Here is a 27,046-nt window from a genome sequence, read left to right as displayed (position 1 = left end):
ATCCCAACTACTCAGGAGGCTGAAGCAGGAGAATCACTTGAACTTGGGAGGCGGAGGTGGGAGTGAGCTGAGATTGCACGACTGTACTCCAGCCTGGGCAATAAGAGTGAAACTCCGTCTCAAAGAAAGAGGGGGCAAGTGGGGTCTCTACCTTGACCTCCTTGACCTGTTGGCTGACCTTAGGGGTGGGAAGTTACTTTTCCTATCCAAGTCTCAGGCTTCCTGTTATAAGATCAGAAAGCTGGGTGCCATTGCCTCTGGGTACCATTCTAAAATGCAGGCCTCCGTGTGTATCCACAGATAGGCCTGGCGGTCTTCAGGTGTCAATAACCAGGTACCAGAGAGCCCGGCTCTCCTCCTGGCCAGGCCCTGGAATGCCTCAGTGGCAGGAAAAGCAGCCCTGACCAGAACCTGGAGAGAGGGACAGGAGTAAGTGTAAAGCCCCAGACACCTTGCTCAGAATTTCATGTGATTTAATTTCCCCAGCAACATTTGCAAAGGCAAGCACTATTCCCATTTTACAGCTGCCCAAACTGAGGATCTGAGAGATCCAGTTACTAACCGGAAGCCATGCTTCTGGTGTTTGCCTGTGTGTTTGTCTGCCTCCCAAAGCCTGTGCTTTGGTGGTGGGAGGGATCTTGCTTCTGCCTCAGGGATGCTGGTATAAGGCAGGCATTTCAGGGGCTTCTGGTGCATGTCCTCCAGGCCAGGCGCTGAGTCAAGGGCTTTAGATAGCTGTGTCGTCTCCTCCATCCTCATGCTGCTGGGAGGTCTATGCTGTTGTGATGGCTGACTCTCACCTTACAGTTTGGCAGCTTACGTCACTCATAGAAGACCACAGGGCCAGCTATGCAACCAAGAAACACTCTGAAGCCAGATCCCAGCTATGCAACCAAGGAACACTCTGAAGTCTGCCACCGAGTGAAATATGAGGGCGCAAGGGGTTAAAAAAAAAAAAAGAAGTGAAAAGAGTAGGAAGATGTCACTGGCTTTGATGCAATACCATGGAAACCAACCAGTGGTACCTTTTCAATTTACCTATATTTATTATGGAATTATTCAACTCAATAATACAAAATTATCGAATCTATCTAAACTAATTCTTTTAATATATATCCTGTCCTCCCACCCACATATTCTTTTAGGGTGCCTTCAGAGTCCCTGTAGTGGTCTCAGCAATGGCCCATCAGTTGCCTGTGGGCATGGCTACATCCCTGTGGGTTGGAAGCTGGTGAAGGGACCAGAGCCCTAGCCAGATACACCACCCAGCATCATGAGAACAAAGGAGGCACGCACCCCTACAAGTGTCTTCCAGCTATTAACTCTCGGGGTCTTTATACTACGTGATTCCAATGTGTTGACCTCAGGTCCACACTAACCCTATTACCCCCACCTGTCAGCCCAGCAGTGGACATCTATACAAATTTGGCAAACCCGATATGTTGATTCCGATAATGTGTGCATATGTGTGTGGGAAGGAGGGAAGGGGGGATTATATTAACTAGAAGGTTTACTTTGTAGAGATAAGATCATTTTTTCCTGTTGAGTTGGATCATTCTGTAGCTCTCACACCCTCTCATGGCCTGCACCTGACACAGGCAGTCCTGGGTTGGTTCTGATGCAGCACAGAGTGGGCCTCCGAGTCAACATTCATGTACACCACCAGAGCTCTCAACCTCTGCACGGTTGGTATTTTGGCTTGAGTCATAATTTGTGGGTGGCTGTCCTGTGCACTGTAGGATGTTTAGGAGCCCCACTGGCCTCTACCCACAAGGTGCCAGGAGCACACCAACCCCTGCCCCCTTCTCTGGTTGTGACAACCAAAAATGTCCCCAGACATTGCAGATGTCCCCTGAGGCCAAAATCTTCCCTTGTTGAGGAGCCGCTGGTTTATGGGAATGCTGTATGCCTGCCCTCCAGAAATCTGCTTTCATTTGCACCCCTCGCAGAGGTTTTAGGGCTACAGATTTGTTTTTTGTTTTTGTTTCTGTTTTTGTTTTTGAGATGGAGTTTCACTCTTGTCACCCAGCTGGAGTGCAATGGTGCAATCTCGGCTCACTGCAACCACCACCTCCCGGGTTCAAGCGATTCTTCTGCCTCAGCCTCCTGAGTAGCAGGGATTACAAGCACCCAACACCACGCCCAGCAGATTTTTGTATTTTTAGTAGAGACAGGGTTGCACCATGTTGGCCAGGCTGGTCTTGAACTCCTGACTTCAGGTGATCTACCCACCTCCTCCTCCCAAAAGTGCTGGGATTATAGGCGTGAGCCACCGCACCCGGCCAGTGGAATTCTGAAGTTCTAGGAAGGACATGAATTTTAGGGGGTGTGGGACACTATTTAACTCAGCACAAGTCTCTACAGAGATCATGGAGTCCATCCTGGTCTTTGCAGCTGAGAGGGCCTGGAAAATCAGGTAACTTCTTCTAGGTCCCAGCATCAACCAGAGACAGAACCAGGACCACTGCTGGGATTCCTGACACCCCATCCAGCGTCCAAGGGCATGAGGAACAGATGGGACCAAAGCGTGCCCATGGGAACCCACAGCAAGCCCACAGTGAGCCCACGTCCCTGGCTCCACCCGCACATCTGCACATCCCAACCTGAGGGGACCTCCTGAGATATTTGAGGTCTCCCCAGGAACCTCTCACTTCTTCCTACTGCCAGTCGGACCCAGTCACCAAAGGGGACAAACCTTGTTGGTTAATTTTTTTCTCCTTCAAAAAAATAAATTCATAAATGGTCCTTGGCAAGCTGTTTACTACCTGACTTTAATGGCCTGTTTATTACCTTGAGCCTGCGTCTGTTAACACGCCCCCTCGTCATTTTCCCTCATTAACTGTCAATTTGGAAGCCAGTTTTGGCATTAACCATGCCTAGACTAAATGGCTGCGGACAGTTGATTTTATGACCATGCCTTGTCTTGGAAACGTGGGGGCCTGTCATCAAACAGGAGGGCTGCAAACAGAGGGGTCTCAGCAGCGGGCGACCTGGAACGCGGGGGGCTGCTGGCTGGAAGGCCAGAAGGGTAGGGATTTCAGAGCCTGGGGCACAGGGATGTGCAACCTCCAGAGGTGGATGTCCCTTCTGACTGCTGAGGGACAGGCACATGTTTAGAAGGACATTTAATTTCATAACTTCAGAGAGGGACTGTAAAGAATCTGTCACCTGGAAAAAAAAATCACTCACAGTAATGCAGAAAATACCCCTTGGAAAATGACCATAACAAGTTGATGCATTGGCTCTGAGTCTCATCTTCTCAGGCTTCCCATTCTATGTCCCATCCACTGTGCCCTACCCTTGCTGGGTGCAGGGGATACAGAAATGAATGAGAGCTAGTCCTGGCCCCCAAGGTGCCCCAGCACAATGTGGAAAGAGAGGCTTCACTGCAGGACCCAAGCCAGCCAAGCTCCATGAGCCCAGGGCCAGGGAGGCCAGAGTAGAGGCTGGGAGGTGGACTCACCAGGGCTGGCCAGAGACTGTCCCCAAAGGTGCTGGCATGAGCCTGGGAGAATGGGACAGTTCATCACAGGCAAAGAGAAACATGGAGATATAAAAGGGCATGGGGGTGGGGCAGGATGTTGCCTGCTCTAAAACCAACCTGCGCCATCACTGTCAACCTTAAAACCCTCCATGGGCCGAGAATAAAGGCCAAATAGTGAGGGAAGTCTGGGGGCTCAGCCCTTCATCTGCTTTCTGGCTGTCTTCTGCCATCTCACCTTGTCATCTCCCCCTGAGATCCAGCCACACATCTGCATTGGGGCGACTAATGCCCCCCCAAAATTCACATCCAGTTGGTATCTCAAAATGTGAGCTTGTTTGAAAATAGAGCTTTGCAGATGTTATTTGTTAAGATGAGGTCATACTGGATTAGGTGGATCCTAAATCCAACAACTGATGTCCTTAGGAGAAGAGGAGAGGGTCAGGTGCAGTGACTCACACCTGTAATACCAGCATTTTGCAAAGCCAAGGCAGGAGGATGGCTTGAGGCCAGGAGTTTGAGGCTAGCCTGGGCAACATGGCAAGACCCCATCTCTAAATTTAATTTTTTTTTTTCTTAAAGGAGAGGAGACAGAGGGACACACAGGGAGAGGGCTGTGTGATAATGGAGGCAGAGACTGGAGTGACGCAGCCACAAACCAAGGAGCACCAAGGATGGCCAGCCACCTCCAGAAGCTAAGAAGAGGACAGCCACCAGGCACGGTGGCTCACACCTGTAATTCCTGCACTTTGGGAGGCTGAGGTGGGAGGATTACTTGAGGCCAGGAGTTCGAGACCAGCCTGGCCAACGTGTGAAACTCTACTAAAAATACCAAAACAAACAAGCAAACAAAAAATAGCCAGGCATGGTGGTGCGTGCCTATAGTCCCAGCTGCTCAGGAGGCTGAGGCATGAGAATTGCTTGAGCCCAAAAGGCGGAGGTTGCAGTGAGCTGAGATTGCACCACTGAAATCCAGCCTAGGTGAGGGAGTGAGACTCGATCTCAAAAAGAAAAAAGAAAAAAAGAAGAGGACAGATAGAATGATTCTACCCAGCGTCTCAGGGCAAGCATAGCCCTGCTAACACCTTGATTTTGGATTTCCAGCCTCTAGATACATGAGAGAATAAATCTGTGTTATTTGTGGCACTTCACAGCAGTCCTACGAAAGGAACACACTATCAGTCACCCCTCACACATCCCTAGCCCTTCAGGAACACCGTTTCCTGAATGCCTTCCCGAACCTTCCTTGTCATCCAGAGACCTGGCTAAGACTTTCTCGGCTCAAGAGGGCAGACTGAACACATTCTATTACTTTTTTCTTTTTTTAAGTTTTTTTTTTGTAGAGATGGGGTCTTACTTTGTTGCCCAGGCTGGCCTTGAACTCCAGACCTCAAACGATGCTTTCACCTCATCCCAAAGTATTGGGATTACAGGCGTGAACCAGCAACCTGAACACACATTTTAAATTCTACTCCCTTAAAGAATCCCATTAAGTTACATTAAAGGGAATTTTTTTTTTTTTTTTTTTAAGGCAAGGTCTTATTCTGTTGCTCAGGCTGGAGTGCAGTGGTGTGATTATAGCCCACTGCAACCTCAAACTCCTGAGCTCAAGCAATCCTCCCATCTCAGCCTCCTAAGTAGCTGGGACTATAGGTGTGTGCTACCACACCTGGCTAACTTTTTCTTTTTTGTAGAGATGGCGTTTCACTGTGTTGCACAGGCTGGTCTCAAACTCCTGGCCTCAAGCAATCCTCCCATCTCAGGCTCCCAAAGGGCTGGGATTACAGGAGTGAGCCACTGCACTTGGCCAGTAAACGGATTTTTAAAGAAGACCATTCCACACAATGGCAAGAGCGGGAAAGGCGAAAACAACATGGAGTTTGTTTCAACAAAGGGGCCAATCTGGACTGGCTGCGCCCCTTGGCTCAGTGCAACTCCCCACTGACCCGCCTGTCCTGAGGTCTCCCAAGTAGGTTGTCCATGGTGCCATCACTAACATCCCCGCTGTCAAAGCGCTGTTGCGGCAAGCCTGGCCTGGCCCAACCTTGCACTTGACTGTGAGCTGATGAAGTGTCTGCTCTCTCCAGCAGGGCCCGGGTCCGGTGGAGACACTCATGCCAGCCCCGAGAAGTCTTCTGCTTTGACCTACTCTTTTTTTATAAATTAATTTATTTTTTATTATACTTTAAGTTCTAGGGTACATGTGCACAACGTGCAGGTTTGTTACATCTGTATAGTGTGCCAAGTTGGTGTGCTGCACCCATTAACTCGTCATTTACATTAGGTATTTCTCCTAATGCTATCCCTCCCCCAGCCCCGCACCCCCCGACAGGCCCCGGTGTGTGATGTTCCCAGCCCTGTGTCCAAGTAATCTCATTGTTCAATTCCCATCTATGAGTGAGAACATTCGGTGCTTGGTTTTCTGTTCTTGCGATAGCTTTGACCTACTCTTGAGCTTGCAAGCAGAAACTACAGAGCAGCCGCTTGCTGATCTCTGTCCCTGCTCATGTGGCAGGCTCTCCAGATGCCCCATGGAGTTGAAGGGGGACCACATCTGCCCTCCCCGTGACATCCTTTCCACAGAGCTCAATGGGAAGCTGAAAGGGACTTGCCCCAGAGACAGCCGGGTTCATGCTGCTGTTCAAAATGAAACAGGATTCTGGGGAAATACCTACACAAGTGGAAAAGCTGCTACAAGTTGGATAGAGACTGCTCTGGTGTCAGGAGACAGAGGGGCACAACTGAGAATTGTACATGGGGCTGCAGAAGTCGCCTTTCAGCTCTAACGTGCACACGCATCGCCTGGTTCCCTAGGGCTGGGGAGGAGCTGGAGATGCTGCATTTTCAGTGAGCCCCAACAGGAGGCTGGTGATGCCAGTCTAGGGGCCAAAAAGGTACCAAAATCCAGGTGATGTCCAATTTCTCAACCTGGGTAGTAGGTAAATGAGTATACATTTTTTTCTATTTTTAAATTATGTTTTGGGAGTCTCACTATGTTGCCCAAGCTGAAGGGCAGTAGCTATTCACAGATGTGATCATAGCACACTGCAGCTTCAAACTCCTGGCCTCAAGTGATCCACCCTCCTGAATAGCTGTACGCGCGTGTCAGTCCACCCAGGTCTTCTTGTTCTTTCAACTGTGGGTATATATTTTATATTCTTCACTACATATGCTATGTCTCATAATTTTTTGAAAAGGCCTGCTGAAATGTCACCTTCTGTTAGAAGTTCTTACCCTTGTTGGACCATGCAAGAAGTCACACCCTCGGCTGGGCTCAGTGGCTCACACCTGCAATCCCAGCACTTTGGGAGGCCGAGGCGGGCAGATCACCTGAGGTCAGGAGTTAGAGACCAGCCTGGTCAACATGGTGAAACCCCATCTCTATTAAAACAAAACAAAACAAAACAAAACAAAAAACATACACACAAAAAATTTAGCCAGGCGTGGTGGCAGGTGTCTGTAATCCTAGCTACTCAGGAGGCTGAGACAGGAGAATCACTTGGACCCAGGAGGTGGAGGCTGCAGTGAGCCAAGGTCGTGCCACTGCACTCCAGAGTGGGTGGCAGAGTGAAACTCCGTCTAAACAAAACAAAACAAAACAACACACAACACCCAAAAAGCAAAAAACAAAGAAGTCACACCCTCTTCTGTGTCCCTGAGAGACTTCCAACATGGGTCACCAACTTCGCTGCCTACAGGGACCAGGTAAGTGATGCCCCCCACTGAGGCTGGCAGGGAAGACCCACACATGCTAGCCTTAAAGAGAAAACTGTCACCTACAGGATGTGGGCCCAGGGCTGCCAGATCTAGCTTTCCAAGAGAAACTGGATATTCAGATTTTTGTGTAAAGTCTCCTTTTTTTCCCCAAGGACATCCAGGCTGGAAGAAGATTGTGTGCTGCTGAAGCTCTGACTCAGGACTCAGATCATGACTGGTCTGGTTCTGTGTCTCCCCAAGCCCACGGTGACGTCCTCACATTGATAAGCAGGGTCTTATCTGCAGCCTGGGTGGTCCCAGAATCATCCCCATCAACAACAGTAATCATAACAAGCAATTAGATAGCAGGTACTCTGTGCCAAGCCCAACTCTAAGCACTTTGCATAAATTGGTGCTTTTAATGCTCACAAATTGTGTGCCAGACGCTGTTCTAAGTTCTTTAGGTGTTTCTAGCAGATAATAGAACCCTTGCAAAAATACTCTAAAGCCGAAGTTAGCCCCATTTATTTTATTTTATTTTATTTTATTTTATTTTATTTTTTTGAGATGGAGTCTCACCGTGTCGCCCAGGCTAGAGTGCAGTGGCGTGACCTTGGCTCACTGCAACCTCTGCCTCCTGGGTTCAAGCGATTCTCCTGCCTCGGCCTCCCGAGTAGCTGGGACTACAGGTGCTCGCCACCACGCCTGGCTCATTTTTGTATTTTTAGTAGAGATGGGGTTTCGCCACATTGGCCAGGCTGGTCTCAAACTCCTGACCTCAGGTGATCCGCCCACTTTGGTCTCCCAAAGTGCTGGAATTAAAGGCATGAGCCACTGTGCCCGTCCAAGCCCCATTTTAATATGACGACATAAGTCTCACAGCAGAGGACTTGCCTGTGGTTTGAAAGCTGGTAGATGATAGGCTTGGGAATCTCAGCCCAGGGACCATGGTTGAGCCAGGTTACCTGTGAGTTGCTATACATCCCCACCTCCGGACAACCCTGCCCCACTCCTTCCAAGCCTTCCTCAAAGAAGTTAGTGACCCATTTCTCAAGTAAGAGGACTCTTGGGTAGAATACATATTTTCTCTTTCTCTTAGCACAGAATTTGGAGACAACCAAAAATCAAAAGGATTGCTCTGTTTATGTCTTGGGGGATGGGAAGATCCCTTTTTAATATCCCAACCACCGTGCTACGGTAACTGACAGATCTACAGCAAATGCATGTTCCTGCTACTACAAGAAGCCTTGCGACCTCAGCAAGATACACAAACTGGGTGTAACAATGCTGCCAGGGTTCTAGGAAAGAATGAGGATTAAATGGGATAAAGTAGGCAAGCGTTGGCACAGATTAAGTGATGGCTAAATTGCAGCAAGTTTCATTATTGTGATTGTTTATTTTATTGATGTTAATCTTCATCATGACTATGGCGGTCCTCCCAGGTCTAATAGCTCTCACGGCTGTGTGCTCTGTGATACATTCACTTGCATCCCCATTTAGGGTTTGGAAATCAACATGTACCTGGAAACTGCTGGCTAAATGTTCGTGGAAGGTGGAAGGTGTAAGGGAGAAGAGTAGGAAAAAGGGGGACAAGCAAAGGAGGTTAAGAGGGAGGAAGGAACTGACACCTCAGCAGATGTCTCCCAAGAAAGAAGGAGGTGACAGAACTTGACTGAGATACTATTAATACCATATGCCAGGCTGTGTGCTACCCAGGTGACACAGGTGATCTTATCACATCCTGAGGGTGGGTGTTGTCACCCCATTTCCATAGGAGAGGAACCTGAAGCTCAGTGTCCCCAGCTTGCTCCCTGGCTGCTGTCTCAGCTTGCAGGCTAAAGGGCTGGGAGTTTGTAAAACTCCTGCCACAGGCACATTTACTCTCAATCCTTCCTCCTTTTGCTCCTGGAGGCTTCTAGTGCACAGTAGAACCAAGTTGTGGAAGCAGGGTAACTCTGGCGGGGAAGGGACCCCACCCTACCACTGATAAAAATCACCCTTTGTAAAATCCTTTGCACATATGTTAATCCCATTAACTTAATAATTACTGTATTCTAGAAGGCAATTAGAAAACTAGAATTTTTATTTTCCTATTTACAAAACAATTTGACTATCTCAACTGACTCACATCTCCTCTTGAGCCAGATTACCTGCATTTGAGTCGCTACACATCCCCACCTCTGGACAACTCTGCCCCGCTCCTTCCTAGCTTTCCTCAAAGAAGCTAGTGACCCATTTCTCAAGTGAGAGGACTCTTGGGTAAAATACGTATTTTCTCTTTCTCTTAGCACAGAATTTGGAGACAACCAAAAATCAAAAGGATTGTTCTGTTTATGTCTTGGGGGATGGGAAGATCCCTTTTTAATATCAATATTGTTTCTGTAAGCTTGCTTGTTTTTTTCAAATTAGATTATAGTAGTTTTTTATGTATCCTGGATTGTAATCCTTCATTACAGTGCTGCTATTGTCTTCTTCATCTGTGGTTTGTTTGTTGAGACTGAATTTAATGAACAACAGTTTACTGCAGTCACATTTACCAATCTTCTTTTCTACAATTGTCCTTATGCAGAAAATACTTCTTCACTTGGTGGTCACAAGAATATCCCCCTATACTTTCTTCTGAAAGTTTGAAAGCTGTGCCTTTCTCGTTTACATATTTAATTTATCTGTATCTAGTTTTTATCAGTGATGGGAGATAAGGGACCACTTTCCTCTAGGATCCTTGACAGATTAGTCCCTCCTTTCTCCCATGGCCTGCAAAGCCACGGCAGTCACAGATCAGGTTACCAAAAGTGTTTGGGTTTGTTTCTGAGCTTTTTCATTCTGCTTCCCTGGTCTGTTTCTCTGTGCCAATAGCATACTGCTATAATCCAAATAACTACAATAAATTCCAACATTGTCCGGGCAAACTGCCCTACTTCAGGCTTCTTCAGGAATGTCTTGGCTATTCTTGGGCCTTGGTTCTTCCATATAAATTTTAGAATCAACTTGTTCAGTTCCTTGAAAAATCCAGTTGGGATTTCGATTGAAATTGTATTAAGTCTGTGGCTCAGTTGGGGGATACTTGAGATCTTTAGCATATCAAGTCTTCCTAGCCATGAACTGAAAATGTTTCTCCATCTACTTATGACTTCAATGTTTTTTCTCTAGCATTGTACAATTTTCTCCACAGAGGTCTTCCACGGCCAGGTACATGGTTCATGCTCATAATCCCAGCACTTTGGGAGACCGAGGTGGGAGGATCACTCGAGCTCAGAAGATTGGGACCAGTATGGGCAATGTAGCAAGACCCCATCTCTACAAAAAATAATTGTTAAAAAAATTAGCTGGGTGTAGTGGTGCATGCCTGCAGTCCCAGCTACTCAGAAGGCTGAGGTGGGAGGATCCCTTGAGTCCAGGCTGTAGTGAGCTATGACTGTGCCATTGCACTCAAGCCTGGATGACAGAGGAAGACCCTGCCTGAAAAAAAAAAAAGAAAAGAAAAGAAACAGAAAAAAAGAAAGGGAAGGGAGCGGAGGGGAGGGAAGGGGAGAGGAGAGGAAGGGGGAGAGGAGGGGGAGGGAATTATCCCAAGGTGCCTTTTATCTTTTTTTTGCTATTATAAATGGTATTATTTTTGAAATTACATTTTATAACTGCTTATTGCTTATTGTATTACATAGAAATTCAATGTTTAAGTTATTGACTTTATATCCAGCTACTTTGCTGAACTCTCATTAATCTCAATAATTTGTAGATTCTTTTGGATTTCCTACGTAAACAATCACATTATCTGTGAATAATAGTTGTATTTATTCTTTTCCAATCATTACTGTTTTAATTTAATTTAATTTGGCACTAACTGTTTTGATTTAATTTAATGTAACTTAATTTGGGAGAGCTAAGTAATTAAACATGAGGCCAAAGTACATAAGAAAGTGGCAGTCTTTTATTGCAAATATGCATACACTCTCGGACGAGGTTCTCTGGTCCTTAGGTGTGGGGGGCCAGGGAAGTCGCGCCGGCGCTCTCGGGTGATGTTCTCCGGTCCACAAATGCGGGGCCGAAGAAGTCACGCTGGCTCCTGCCAGTGGCAGACTTTTATGCATTGGTACTGGAAGGGGGAGGGCAGTGGGCAGGATAAGGGCGTGATAGGGGCGTCTCCATAGGCGTGGCCGGGTAAGTTTTGATCTCTTCGGATTGACATCACCTGGAGCATGCTTGGTTGATCTGCATCTTCCCGCGCGCGGGAAAGTTGGTGAGGAAGAACCCGGAAGCAACATGGATTATGCCTTCTTGTTCACCTTCCTCCATCTTGTCCTTTCTCCTTCACCCAAACAGTTACATCTTTTTCCTGCCTTATTGCACTGGCTAAGACCTCTAGGGCAATAGTAATGATAGAATACACTCTTGTCTTATCTCCAACTTCTTAGAAATAGGTTCTAACTGATCAGCATTAAAATTGGTGATTTTGGTAGATACTTTCACCTTGTCAAAAAAGCTCCCTTTCATTTTCTATTTTGGTAATTTTTATTTAATTGATTAATTATAAATGGGTATTAAATTTTTCAAAATCTGGTTATTTTTTTTTGTTTTTTTTTTTGTTTTTTTTTTTTTTTAGACAGAGTTTCACTCTTTCCCCCATGCTGGAGAGCAGTGGTGTGATCTTGGCTCATGGCAACCACTGCCTCCCCAGTTCAAGCTATTCTCATGCCTTGGCTTCCTGAGTAGCTGGGATTGCAGGCATGCACCACGCTCGGCTAATTTTTTGTATTTTTAGCAGAGACAGGGTTTTGCCATGTTGGCCAGGCTGGTCTCAAACTTTTGACCTTAAGTGATCCGCTCACCTCAGCCTCCCAAAGTGCTGGGATTACAGCCGTGAGCCACTGTGCTCGGTCTAAATTTTTATTTTGACACATAAGGTCAAAATAAATGGTTTGCTTTTCAATCTGTTAAAGTAGTGAATATTTATAGATTTTTTTTCTCGACACTAAATCATCTTTGCATTTTTGGAATTAAACCCAACTTGTTTCTCATGTATTATCATTTTTATTCATTACCAGATTCTGTTTGGTAATATTTTATGTAGGACTATTGCATTCATATTCATGAATAAGACTAACTTGTCCTATTCCTTTCTCGTATTCATTCCTTTCTCATTCTCAACACCTAACTCATTTTTAGCCCTATAAAATGAATTAGGTGTTTTTCACTAATATCCAGAAGACTTTATGTAAGATTGGAATGAGTTTAAAAGTTTGGTAGAACTCTCCTGTTTAAAATAATACACACACACACACACACACACATATATAATTGTAGGTCCTATGTGTGTATATATATATACACGTGCGTGTGTGTGTGTATGGGATATATATATATATGTGTGTGTGTGTGTGTGTATATATATGACCTGAAATTATTTTTTCAATGGAAAGATAGTTAACCTCTTAATCATTTTTTAAATTTTGAGACAGGATCTTGCTATGTTGCCCAGGCTGGAGTACAGAGTCTATTCACAGGTGCAATCATAGAGCACTGTAACACTGAACGCCTGGGCTCAGCCAATCCTCCCTTGGTCTCCCAAGTAGCTGGGACAACAGGTGTGTGGCACTGCACCCAGATACTTATTCATATTTATATGGTTAAATAAAAATTTGAGCTTTTGATTTCTTTTCAAATCAATTTTGGAGTTACATTTTTTTCTAGGAATTTCAGTATTTCATCTAAGAATTCAAATTTTTTATGTAAACATTTGCATAATATTTTATTGGTCTACTATTTTAAATCTTTGTTGTCGCTCTAATTCTGATTCATTTTCATTTCTAATATTGTTGGGTGTGTGAGCTTTCTTTTTTTAATCAGTCTTACCAGAAACTTGACTATTTTATTATTTTATTCGAAGAACCAATATTTAGCCTTATCGACCTGCTCTTTTGTATCTTTTTTTTTCCTATTTCAGTGATTTCTGTTCTTATCTTTGTCTCTTTCCTTCTACGTTTTTGGGGGTATATTTTCTTTTTATTTAAAAAAAAGTATTTTATTTATTTATGTATTTTTAAGACAGGATATTGCTCTGTTGCCCAGGCTGGGGTGCAGTGGTGTGATCTTGGCTCCCTGCAACCTCCACTTCCAGAGCTCAAGCAATTCTTCTGCCTCACCCTCCTGAGTAGCTGGGATTACAGGCACACACCACCATACTGGCTAATTTTTGTGTTTTATGTAGAGATGGGATTTTGCCACGTCGCAGAGGCTGGTTTCAAACTCCTAAGCTCAAGTGATCTGCCCGCCTCAGCCTCTCAAAGTGCTAGGATTACAGACATAAGCCACCGTTTCCAGCCTATTTTATTTTTAAATAGACAGGATCTCGTTATGTTGCTCAGGCTGGTCTGAAACTCCCAGACTTAGGTGACCCTCCCACCTCGGCCTCCCAAAGTGTTGATTTTATAGGTATGAGCCACTACACCCAGCCTCTCTATTCTGTAACAATACTTAAGTCTATGTATTCCCTTTCAATGGACTATTTTTGCTTCATAACGGAATTTTTAACATGTAATATTTTCAGTAGCATTCAATTCTAATTATTTTTCAATTTACATTACTATTTTTTATTTCATTCCAGTGTTATTTTGAAGTGTGCTTTTAAATTTCCAGACATAGAAAATTACTAAAATTTGGCCGGGTGCGGTGGCCAATTCCTATAATCCCAGCACTTTGGGAGGACGAGGTAGGCTTATCACCTGAGGTCAGGAGTTCGATACCAGCCTGGCCAACATGGTAAAACCCCATCTCTACTAAAAACACAAAAATTAGCCAGCTGTGGTGGTGGGCGCCTGTAATCCCAGCTACTCGGGAGGCTGAGGCAGGAGAATCGCTTGAACCCTGGAGGAGGAGGCTGCAGTGAGCTGAGATCATACCACTGCACTCTAGCCTGGGTGACAGAGCAAGACTCTCAAAAAAAAGATTACTAAAATGTGTCTTTGTATTATCTACATCTACTTTTTAAATTCTGTTGTGATCAGAGACCATAGGATATCTGTATGATACTGATTGTTTTAAATATAATGACACATTTTGTAGCCTAATAAAGTGTATACCTTTCAATCTTATTGTCTAACCACAATGCAACTAAGTTAGAAATCAATTTTTTGAAATGGTAAGAAATCTTAAAACACAGGTTAACGTTCCACATGTGCTTGAGAAGAATGAGCATAATCTAACTGTTGGGGGATTATGTTCATCAAGTCATGCCTGTCCATTTTAAATTTTAAATCTTCTATGTCTTTAAAATTTTGTCTCTTTGACCTACCAATAATTAATTAAGGTGCATTGAAATCTACTATTGTGGCAGATTGAACTACTTCTTGTAGTCATTTTCAATTTTTGGTTTATATTTTTTAGATTTTATAAAAATGGATGCAAATTTATAACTGTTGTATCTTACTGGTGAATTAAACTTCTTATCACTGTATATTGACCCTCTTTACCTTTAATAATGCATTGTTCTTAAAAGTTATTTTGTTTGATGTTTATTATTATTTTTCTGGTGTATGTATCTCTTATTCTACTTTTGCTTATAAACTTTCTATTTTCTTAGTTTCATCTATGTTTCTTATAATTAATATATGGCTAAATTTAGAAAAAAATCTAACACGACAATCTTAGTCTTTTACTGGTAGATTTGGTCCACTTACATTTATTGTGATTATTAAAATATTTGAACTTTGGGGTAGCACAGGTCTTTCCTTTCCGTCTGGAGGCAGCCATCAGGTAAGCCAAGATGGGTGCATACAAGTACATCCAGGAGCTATGAAGAAAGAAGCAGTCTGATGTCATGTGCTTTCTTCTGAGGGTCCGCTGCTGGCAGTACCACCAGCTCTCTGCCCTGCACAGGGCTCCCTGCCCTCTCTGGCCTGATAAAGTGCACCGACTGGGCTACAAGGCCAAACGAGGTTACATTATATGTAGGATTCGTGTTCGCTGTGGTGGCCGAAAATGCCCAGTTCCTAAGGGTGCAACTTATGGCAAGCCTGTCCATCATGGTGTTAACCAGCTAAAGTTTGCTCGAAGCCTTCAGTCCATTGCAGAGGAGCAAGTTGGACGCCACTGTAGGGCTCTTTAAGAGTCCTGAATTCTTACTGGGTTGGTGAAGATTCCGCATACAAATTTTTTGAGGTTATCCTCATCCATCCATTCCATAAAGCTATCAGAAGAAATCCTGACACCCAGTGGATCACCAAACCAGTCCCCAAGCACAGGGAGATGTGTGGGCTGACATCTGCAGGCTGAAAGAAAGGGCCATAAGTTCCACCACACTATTGGTGGTTCTCGCTGGGCAGCTTGGAGAAGGTGCAATACTCTCCAGCTCCACCATTACTGCTAATATAAGTAAAGTTTGTAAAATTCATACCTAATAAACAATTTAGGACAGTCATGTCTGCTTACAGGTGCTATTTTTTCTGTTAAAACTGGTCTGCAGATTGTTTCCTGAATGCTTTGTCAAGGAAGTTAAAGTATAATAATGTTTGAAAACAGTAAGTGATGGTGTATCTTGTTTCTAATAAGACAAACTTTTTTATCTTTGCTTTATCTTATTAGGGAGTTATATGTCAGTGCATAAAACATACTGTGTGGCATAATAGGTTTAAACTAAATTCTTTAAAAGAAAAGTACTGAAACTAGGTCTGTAGATTTGTCTGGTGCATGTGATGAAACCTGCAGCTTTATGAGGTGATGGCAATGCTCTGCTGCCTTACTTTCCAGTGACTGTGGGGGTTTTTAACTTGGTAGGCACGGATTTTTTTAATTGGGCTTTGCTTTAGAAATTGCAGGGTGGGAGGAGGACATCTTAACTATGTCATGATTATATTTAGAAAATTATGGGCACAAATCTGGGTTAGACTGAAGAAAACTGCCTCAGTCTCCACAGTACCATTTTAAGTTCACATAAAAGGTGAAAGCTCCTGGGTCAGTGCCATTGCTTCATGGCATTCAATGGTTAGTGGTCGTGGTTTTAACACTGGTGTGTTTTGAAACTGAATGTGATATAAAATTATTAGCCTTAAGGTTGGTAAGCTAGCAATCAATGGGAAGCTGGTGAGCCGGTGGCCATTAGATAAATACCTTTCAAGTGTGAGTTCAGAAGTCAACCCTAAAATACTTAATCGTAACACTAATTTGTGAACATTATGAATACTTACAGTCACATTAGTGGGAAAGTAGTTGGCTATAAGTACCTCATTCTTAGTCCAGTCAGTCTTAAAAAAAAAATCTTGGGTTACCCACTCTGTCCACTCTCATAGGCTACAAAAAGAAAAAGTCATACAAGCGCATGAATTCCAACCACATGTGTTGTCTGTAGTTGTTTGTCTTGTTCCCGGCCAAAGCATCCTAAAAATCCTTACCATTCCACAAAGTTGGGCCATCACTTCCACACCAACATTCACTGTAAGTATAGCACCACACTGCATTTCTGTTTGCATCACGTCTTCCGGGAGACTAGGCTACTGTTCTCCAGGGTGAATTTGAGTGCAAAGGAAATGTAGACAAGGAATTGCCCAATTCTAAATTCTGCCTTTGCTGACTTAATTTAAATGCTCGTTTCTCTGAACCAATTTTCTCCTGTCTTCTCTAGGGGTTTCAAAAGGATCAGCTAATTGATTTCCAGGAAGTACTCATAGCAAGTTCACAAAAGTTCTTGAGACCTAAATTCCTTCTCAAAAAAAGAAAAGATCTTAAGTCATACATTTTGATTGTGTAGAGGTTGTTCGACTAAAGGCATAAATGTCTATTAAACTAAAAAAAAAATTGGATTTTGTCTATATCATTTTATTTTGTTCTTTTTCTATGCTTTTTTTTATTTTTATTTTTTTTTATTGCTTGCCTGTTTTTAGAGAATCCAGAGCTCAATACAGATGTCTTAGGTTCAGTTCTCCTAGTTTGATAAGAGCCTGAAAGTTGGTTTCCTTTTTTTTTTTTTTTTTTTGAGACAGGGTCTTGCTCTGTCACCCAGGCTGGAGTGCAGTGGTACAATCTCAGCTCACTGCAGCCTCTGCCTCCTGGTTCAAGCAATTCTCCTGCCTCAGCCTCCCAAGTAGCTGGGACTACAGGTGTGCGCCACCATGCCTGGCTAAGTTTTGTATTTTTAGTAGAGACGGGGTTTCCCCATGTTGCCCAGGCTGGTCTTGAACTCCTGACCTCAAGTGATGCACCGGCCTTGGCTTCCCAAAGTGCTGAGATTACAGGCGTGAGCCACCGCGCCTGACCAAAAGTTAGTTTTCTATAGATGGTGCTGATTTAGATCTTCAAACTCAGGACAATCCTATCTCATAGTTATTATTCAATGTACTTGTTTATTACCATTCCTTGCTTTGGCTTCAGCCCTCTGGCATACATTTATTTATTTATCACGGCCCTCAAAACTTTCCTTATTTCTAATAAGCCCATCAATGCAGTAAAATACATGTTTTCTGTAATTTCTACAGGACCTAGTTGTGATAAGAACTCTGGAGAGTATCTATAGTACCATGTAGCCAAAGTGCCACACTTTGTGATCATTGCTCTACTTCCTTAAAGTGGAGGTTCCAGGCCCACAAATATTAGACAAGCTTTTGAACCTCCATGTGAGCACCAAGGAGTCCCATGCAGTGCGTCTGTAATGATTATCTCTGTACATGTATGGCTATTTTTCAAATGGCCATCGGTGCTGATGTACCGAGGGAAATACCCATTCCGTCAAGTGTTTCTGAAATCATTGTAGTTTCTGTGACGTCTTATTTCGGTCAGTCAATATTTACTATATACAAAACTACGAATGTGTGAGAACCATAAAAATGTCAGGTGCCCCCATATCCACTAAACGCAAGCAGTGCTTAGCTCTAGACGTTGGGCGTGTGGGTGATCCTGTCTTCTGTCTGTTACTTTTCTGTGTTTCTTGAGTTCCTGCTGTGAGCATGTCTCTGTAAATATTAGTTTCATATTTACAGAGAGAAAGTTATTTTACAAAGGGGCTCTCATACTTAAAAGAGTTGGGAACCACTGCTTTGAATGATTAGTTAGAGCATTAGAGCAAGAGAAGCAAACTCAAGACTGGCGGGGCCAGTCCTGTGATGGGAATGGGGAAGCGGGCCAGGAGAGTCCAACCTGAAGGTCAAAGTGGGACTCAATGGGAGCAAATGCTACTCAGCTCCAACTGACTTTTGTTTTGTTTTGTTTTTGGAGACAGGGGCTCACTCTGTCACCCAGGCTGGACAGCAGTGATGTGATCATTGCTCACTGCAGCCTTGAACTTCCGGGGTCAAGGGATCCTCCACTTCAGTCTCCTGAGTAGCTGGGACTACAAGCAGACATTGCTATGCTAATTTTTTTATTTTTTTGTAGAGACGTGGTCTCGCTATGTTGCCCAGGCTGGTCTTGAATTCCTGGACTCAAGAGATCCTCCCATCTTGGCTTCCCATAGTGCTGAGATTACAGTCATGAGCCACCATGCCTGGCCCCAACCAATTTTTTTCCTGTAAAAATACAGGTCTGATGTTGTCAGATCTTTTAGTTAAGTGAAAATGGATATCCAAATTTGGGTTGGGCACAGTGGCTGACGCCTGTAGTCCTAGCACTTTGGGAGACCAAGACAGGTGGATTGCCTTAGTTTAGGAGTTCGAGACCAGCCTGGGCAACATAGTGAAACCCTATTACTACTAAAATACAAAAAATTAGCCAGGTGTGGTGGTGTGCACCTGTAATTGCAGCTACTCAGGAGGCTGAGGCATGAGAATTGCTTGAAATTGGGAGGCAGAGGTTGCAATGAGCCAAGATCCTGCCATTGTACTCCAGCCTTTTTTGGAGACTCTGTCTCAAAAAATAAATAAATAATAAAAATAAACATAAAATCAAAATTTGTTATTTGAAATCTTTAGAGATTTTTAAATGTTGTTAACCAATTCAAAAAAGTTTTTGAAACATGGTGCAGTCCTAACCAACCATCTGCATAGACTGGATGGGGCTCCTGGGTGGCCCATTCACCCTTCCTGTTTTGGAGTCAGTCTCCTTATCTCTCACCTCCATGCGCAACTCCATAGTCAGTCACCAAGATCAAGTCCAGCTCTGGTATATTTCTCAAATAGGAGGACTACACCAAAAAATTTCTTTCCTAGATTCAGATTATAGGCCACTTCTCTCACTCGCATTGAAACAGTCACTGGGCCAGGCACAGTGACTCATGCCTGTAATCCCAGCACTTTGGGAGGCCGAGGTGAGTGGATCACTTGAGGTCAGGAGTTTGAGACCAGCCTGACCAGCATAGTGAAACCTTGTTTCTACTAAAAACACAAAATTAGCCAAGTGTGGTGGCCCACGCCTGTAATCCCAGCTACTTGGGAGGCTGAGGCAGAAGAATCGCTTGAGCCCAGGAGGCAGAGTTTGCAGTGAACCAAGATAGCGCCATTGCACTCCTGCCTGGGCGACAAGAGGGAAACTCCGTCTCAAAGAAGAAGAAGAAGAAAAGAAAGTCACCAAATGTGTTTATTCATTCTTCATTCATTTGTCCATTCATCATCCATGCAGTCAGTCAGACATAAGTATCTTTGAATGTCTGCCAGATATCCTAAAACAGTATCCTAAAACAGAGGGAAAGAAGACAACAGGTCAGGGTGGTAAAGAAAGAGGAGGATGAGGAGATGACACCACCAGGAGCTGTGGTCAGAAAAAGGCCTTCTGTCGGTGGTTTTGACTAGGACCTGATTGCAGAGAAAAGGGCAGCTGTGCAAACTGGGGGGTGAGCTTAGCTCAAGGAGAAAGGACACGTGTAAAGGCCTTGAGATAAGGATGGATTGAGATAGATTTGTCAGAGGAAATTTGTTAAGCCTCTCAGGAGGAACCCACCCAAGGCGGCCCTCCTCCCTAACTCCATTGTCAAGCAATTGGGGCCTGGGTTATCTCTTCAGTTCAGGCTGCGGGCCAACCCCACCTCTCCACGGGTCCAAGTTTCCAGGAATGTAGTTCTGGCCCTTCCGCTCCCCAGTTGAGACCTAGGGCAAGTTGAGGGGAGCCTGGACCCCTCCTCTTTGACCATCCCTCTGCTATCTTCCCTGACAGCGGCCCACCTCCGCTCAAGGGCCTGCTTCCTGTTCCTCGGGAGTAGAACCACTTAACCCCTTTCTAATGCTGTTGGATAAAAGTCCAAACGTCCTTAATACCTTTACTGGGCCCTGCACCATGTGCCCACCCCCTGCCTCCAACCCTCCTTCTCCTTCCTCCAATTCCACCTCTGCTTTCAGCCTTGCCCAGTCCCCAAAGTCCTGCCCCTTTCCAGTATTTCACCTTTGTGCAAGCAGCTCTTTTCTCTCAGAATGCCATCGGCTTCTACTTCCTCTTACTTGCGAAACATGCCACTGAATGTCCAGGCACTGGAGTCGGGAGCTACTTCTTCCACCTTCTCAGTCCCTTGGTCTGAATGAGGGTCCCGACGTATTGTATTGTCATCCTTCTGCCTCACTGTGGGCTTTGTCTTGTTTCTCTGCCACTCCATCTTGACTGTCTCTCATTGCCCATTCCCCATCTCCCACATCTCCAGGCTCCTTGCCTAGTTCACCTTTAAGCTCCTTTGCCCTGGTCTCAGTGAATTGCTATTTCCTTTCCCAGTTCCCGGCATGACGACTCATCCACAACAAATACTTATAGAATGAACAACCTGAATAATCAAGCCCCCAGTTGTTTTCCTTGGAGCACTCAAAGGATGGTCCACCGTGGAGCTAGGAGTCATCACAAAGTTCAGGTGATGTTACAGATAATGCAGATCCCTTCTCATCAACTTTAATTTTTTTTCCTTTTTTTGAAACAGAGTCTCACTCTGTCACCCAGGCTGGAGTGCAATGGTGTGAACACAGTTCACTGCAGCCTCCATCTCCCAGGCTCAAGTGATCCTTTTGCCTCAGCCTCCTGTGTAGCTGGGACCACACACATACACCACCATGCCCAGCTAATTTTTTGATCCTTTGTAGAGATGGGGTCTCATTTTGTTGTCCAAGCCAATCTTGAACTCCTGGGCTCACAAGATCCTGTCTGGGCTTCCCGAAGTGCTGGGATTATAGGCTTGAGCCAGCACTCTGGCCTCAGCATCTTCAATGCGTTTATCACAAGCATGGCACTGTCAGCACTTGTCTTACTTTATACATGATCAGTAGTTTGCTCAGTATAAATAGAATGCTCGAGTCAAGGGCTTGTTCCCTGCTGGGCTCCACCCAGAGTGTGGCAAGCCCTCCCTGTTGAATGGATGAATCAACAAACACTCCATAAAGCACTTTACACAGATTATTACCTTTTCTCTTCTAAACAACTCTAAGAGATAAATAGGTTCCCTTGTCAAATCCCATGTTACAATTTAGGAAGCATTAAGGCTTAAAGAGGTTCAATGATTTACCCAAAGTTAATAAAGCTAACAAGTAATGGGGCTGTGATTTGAACCCCCACACTGTCTTGTTTCATGGTCTAATGCTGTGACAAATGTCTTACGTGGTGGCGACCAGCCACAGGTGACTCCTGAGGATTTGAAGCATGGCTGCTACAAATCAAAGTGTGCTCTGCAGGTAGCACATGCCCCAGATTGCAAAAGTTTAATATAAAAAATAATAATAAATATCTTATTTTTGAGCTATGGATTGCTTATTACTTGAGCTAGGGATTAGTGATGAATTACAAAAGGAGACCAAACGATTCCTAGTAATTCAAAGGGAGAAAATCTGGTAGACACTACCTCAGTCAGTGATTACAGTTACCCCCACCAGGATGGGACCACTGACACCGTGAGCCCTGTTACAGGGTGCAGTGGGAGCCAAAAGCATCATTTAGGTCTCATATTTGCAAAACTTTTTAAGCCTGAATCTAATAATGAAGAAGTAATCAGACACATCCAGATGGTGGGGTACTATATAAAACAGATGTTCTGTAATCTTCAAAAATGCCAGTATCATAAGAAGTGAAGGAAGACTGAGAAATTGTTCCAGATTATAGGAGACTAAGGACGCGTAACAACAAAACACAATATGAGATCCCAGTTTGCATCCTGGATCAGGGGAAAGAACCTTATTGTGAGCTACTTGGGAGGCTGAGGCAGGAGAATCGCTTGAACCTGGGAGGTGGAGGTTGCAGTGAAATATATATATATATATACACACACACACACATATATATATGTGTATATATATATCTCACTACAACCTCAAACTCCTGACTCCTTAACGTACCAGGCTCAAATGATCCACCCACCTCAGCCTCCCTAGATGGGACCACAGGCACATGCTACCATGCCTGGCTAATTTTTTAAATTTTTAGTAGAGACAGGGTCTCTCTATGTTACCCAGGCTGGTTGTGAACTCCTGGGTTCAAGTGATCCTCCCACCTTGGCCTCCCAAAGTGCTAGGATTACAGGCATGAGTCACTATGTCTTGCCCATAAAATACATTTAAATATGTGAATTCATGATACTTGAAGGAAAAAGAAAAGAACATAGCGGGTCATTCTTGGAGTATACTAAGAACCAGTGGCTGGGCACGGTGGCTCACGCCTGTAATCCCAGCACTTTGGGAGGCCAAGGCAGGCAGATCACCTGAGGTCAAGAGTTCGAGACCAGCCTGACCAATATGGTGAAACCTCATCTCTACTAAAAATACAAAAATTAGCTGGGTGTGGTAGCACATGCCTGTAATCCCAGCTGCTCAGAAGGCTGAGGCAGGAGAATCACTTGAACCCAAGAGGCGGAGGTTGCAGTGAGCCGAGATCGCGCCATTGTACTCCAGCCTGGGCAACAAGAGTGAAACTCCGTTTCAAGAAAAAAAAAAAAAGAACCAGCTTATTAGTTTGAAAACTGGTAAATAAAGGGAAAAGAACATGCATTATATATTATGCAGGGGAATGCAAGATGGTATGATCACGCTGGAAATAATTTTTGGCAGTTTCTCACAAAGTTAAACATACTGTTAACAGATGATCAGCAATTCCACTTCTAGGTTACCAGAAAAGATTATCCAAGATAAATAAAGACATTTAGGCTGGGCAGGATAGCTCAGGCCTATAATCCCAGCACTGAGGGAGACCGAGGTAGGCAGATCACTTCAGACCAGGAGTTCAAGATCAACCTGTGCAACATGGCAAAACCCTGTCTCTACAAAAAATGCAAAAACTAACCGGGTGTGGTAGTGCACCCCCATAATCCCCACTACCCGGGAAGCTGAGATATGAGAATTGCTTGAACCTGGGAGGCAAAGAGGCGAGGTTGCAGTGAGCCAAGATCGTGCCACTGCACTCCAGCCTGGGTAACAGAGTGAGATCTATTAAAAAAAAAAAAAAATTCAGGTATAAGTGTTTGTATGGACAGATTCCTTCCTTCCTTCCTTCCTTCCTTCCTTCCTTCCTTCCTTCCTTCCTTCCTTCCTTCCTTCCTTCCTTCCTTCCTTCCTCCGTTCCTTCTTTGCTTTCCCAATTAAAAATAACTCAATTAAAAATGGGTAAAGGCTGGGCGCAGTGGATTACACCTGTAATCCCAGCACTTTGTGAGGCCGAGGTGGGTGGATCATGAGGTCAGAAGATGGAGACCATCCTGGCTAACATGGTGAAACCCTGTCTCTACTAAAGAGCGAAACTCTGTCTCAAAAAATGGGCAAAAACTGGAAGCATTCCCTTTAAAAACTGGCACAAGACAGGGATGCCCTCTCTCACCACTCCTATTCAACAGAGTGTTGGAAGTTCTGGCCAAGACAATCAGGCAGGAGAAAGAAATAAAGGGCATTCAGTTAGGAAAAGAGGAAGTCAAATTGTCCCTGTTTGCAGATGACATGATTGTATATTTAGAAAACCCCTTAAGCTGATAAGCAACTTCAGCAAAGTCTCAGGATACAAAATCAATGTGCAAAAATCACAAGCATTTTTATACACCAATAACAGACAAACAGAGAGCCAAATCATGAGTGAACTCCCATTCACAATTGTTTCAAAGAGAATAAAATACCTAGGAATTCAACTTACAAGGGATGTGAAGGACCTCTTCAAGGAGAACTACAAACCACTGCTAAACGAAATAATAGAGGACACAACAAATGGAAGAACATTCCATGCTTATGGATAGGAAGAATCAATATTGTGAAAATGGCCATACTGCCCAAGGTAATTTATAGATTCAATGCCATGCCCATTAAGCTACCAATGACTTTCTTCACAGAATTGGAAAAAACTACTTTAAAGTTCATACAGAACTAAAAAAAAAAAAAGCCCACATTCCTAAGACAATCCTAAGCAAAACGAACAAAGCTGGAGGCATCACGCTACTTGACTTCAAACTATACTACAAGGCTATAGTAACCAAAACAGCATTGTACTGGTACCAAAACGGAGACATAGACCAATGGAACAGAACAGAGCCCTCAGAAATAATACCACACATCTACAACCATCTGATTGTTGATGAACCTGACAAAAACAAGCAATGGGAAAAGGATTCCCTATTTAATAAATGGTGCTGGGAAAACTGGATCCCTTCCTTACACCTTATACAAAAATTAATTCAAGATGGATTAAAGACTTAAATGTTAGACCTAAAACCATAAACATCCTAGAAGAAAACCTAGGCAATACCATTCAGGACATAGGCATGGGCAAGGACTTCATGTCTGAAACACCAAAAGCAACGGCAACAAAAGTCAAAATTGACAGATGGGATCTAATTAAACTAAAGAGCTTCTGCACAGCAAAAGAAACTACCATCAGAGTGAACAGGCAACCTACAAAGAATGGGAGAACATTTTTGCAATCTACTCATCTGACAAAGGGCTAATATCCAGAATCTACAAAGAACTCAAACAAATTTATAAGAAAAAAACAAACACCCCATCAAAAAGTGGGCAAAGGATATGAACAGACACTTTTCAAAAGAAGACACTTATGCAGCCAACAGACATGAAAAAATGCTCATCATCACTGGCCATCAAAGAAATGCAAATCAAAACCACAATGAGATACCATCTCACACCAGTTAGAATGGCGATCATTAAAAAGTCAGGAAACAACAGGTTCTGGAGAGGATGTGGAGAAATAGGAATGCTTTCACACTGTTGATGGGACTGTAAACTAGTTCAACCACTGTGGAAGACAGTGTGGTGATTTCTCAAGGATCTAGAACTAGAAATACCATTTGACCCAGCCATCCCATTACTGGGTATATACCCAAAGGATTATGAGTCATGCTGCTATAAAGACACATGCACACGTATGTTTATTGCGGCACTACTCACAATAGCAAAGACTTGGAACCAACCCAAATGTCCATCAATGATAGACTGGATTAAGAAAATATGGCACATATACACCATGGAATACTGTGCAGCCATAAAAAAGGATGAATTCATGTCCTTTGTAGGGACATGGATGAAGCTGGAAACCGTCATTCTGAGCAAACTATCGCAAGAACAGAAAACCAAACACCCCATGTTCTCACTCGTAGGTGAGAACTGAACAATGAGAACACATGGACACAGGAAGGAGAACATCACACACCAGGGCCTGTCATGGGTTGGGGGGAAGGGCTGGAGGGATAGCATTAGGAGATATACCTAAGGTAAATGACAAGTTAATGGGTGCAGTACACCAACATGGCACATGTATACATATGTAACAAACCTGCACTTTGTGCACATGTACCCTAGAACTTAAAGTAGAAAAAATAAATTAAAAAATAAAAATACAAAAATTAGCCGGGCGTGGTGGCGTGCGCCTGTGGTCCCAGCTACTCAGGAGGCTGAGGCAGGAGAATCATTTGAGCCTGGGAGGCAGAGGTTGCAGTGAGCTGAGATCATGCCACTGCACTCCAGCCTGGGTGACAGAGCGAGACTCTGTCTCACACATAAATAAATAAATGGTAAATAACATTAATAGATATCTCTTCAAAGAAGATATCCAAATGGCTAGTAAGCATATAAAAAGATGCTCACCATCATTAGTCATCAGGACAAACAAATCAAAATTACAGTAAGATGTCACATCATACCATGAGGATGACTGAAATTAATAAGAAAGGCTAATATGTGTTGGTGAGGATGCAGAGAAATTAGAACCCCCATACCATTGCTGTTGGAATATAAAATGGTGCATCTGCTTTGAAAATGATCTGACAGTTCCTCAAATGGTTAAATATAGAGTTATCACATGACCTGGAAATCCCATTCGCAGGTAGGTACCCAAGAGAAATGAAAACAGACATCCACACAAAAACCTGTTCATGAACATTCACGGCAGCAGCGCTCGTAATAGCAAAAAGATGGAAACAATCCATATGTCATCAACTGATAGATGGATGAGCAAAATGTAGCATATTCATATAATGAAATATTATTCAGCCATGAAAAGGAATGAAGTACTAACACATGCTAAACATGGATGAACCTTTAAAACATTCTGTAACATCAAGGATGGCAACACAAAAGATCACATATGATTCCATTTATATAAAATGTTCACATTGGCCGGGCGTGGTGGCTCAAGCCTGTAATCCCAGCACTTTGGGAGGCCGAGACGGGCGGATCACGAGGTCAGGAGATCGAGACCATCCTGGCTGACACGGTGAAACCCCGTCTCTACTAAAAAAATACAAAAAACTAGCCAGGCGAGGTGGTGGGCGCCTGTAGTCCCAGCTACTCGGGAGGCTGAGGCAGGAGAATGGCGTGAACCCGGGAGGCGGAGCTTGCAGTGAGCTGAGATCCGGCCACTGCACTCCAGCCTGGGCGACAGAGCGAGACTCCATCTGAAAAAAAAAAAAAAATGTTCACCACAGGCAAAGCCATAGAAACAGGAAATAGATTAGCATTTGTCAGGGGCTGGGGGGAGACAAGAATGGAGTGTAATTGTAATTTG

The 27,046-nt window shown here is 44.0% G+C and overlaps 1 pseudogene; it reads left to right on the top strand.

The window, feature by feature from the left end:
- Positions 1-14,936: 14,936 nt before the first annotated feature.
- Positions 14,937-15,544, top strand: LOC112628896 (annotated as a pseudogene).
- The last annotated feature ends 11,502 nt before the right edge of the window (positions 15,545-27,046 follow it).

This window comes from Theropithecus gelada, chromosome 7b (genome assembly GCF_003255815.1).
Source record: "Theropithecus gelada isolate Dixy chromosome 7b, Tgel_1.0, whole genome shotgun sequence".
Classification (NCBI taxonomy): domain Eukaryota; kingdom Metazoa; phylum Chordata; class Mammalia; order Primates; family Cercopithecidae; genus Theropithecus; species Theropithecus gelada.
Note: the sequence above shows the minus strand (reverse complement) of the source record. Positions and strands in the feature narration are given on the sequence as shown.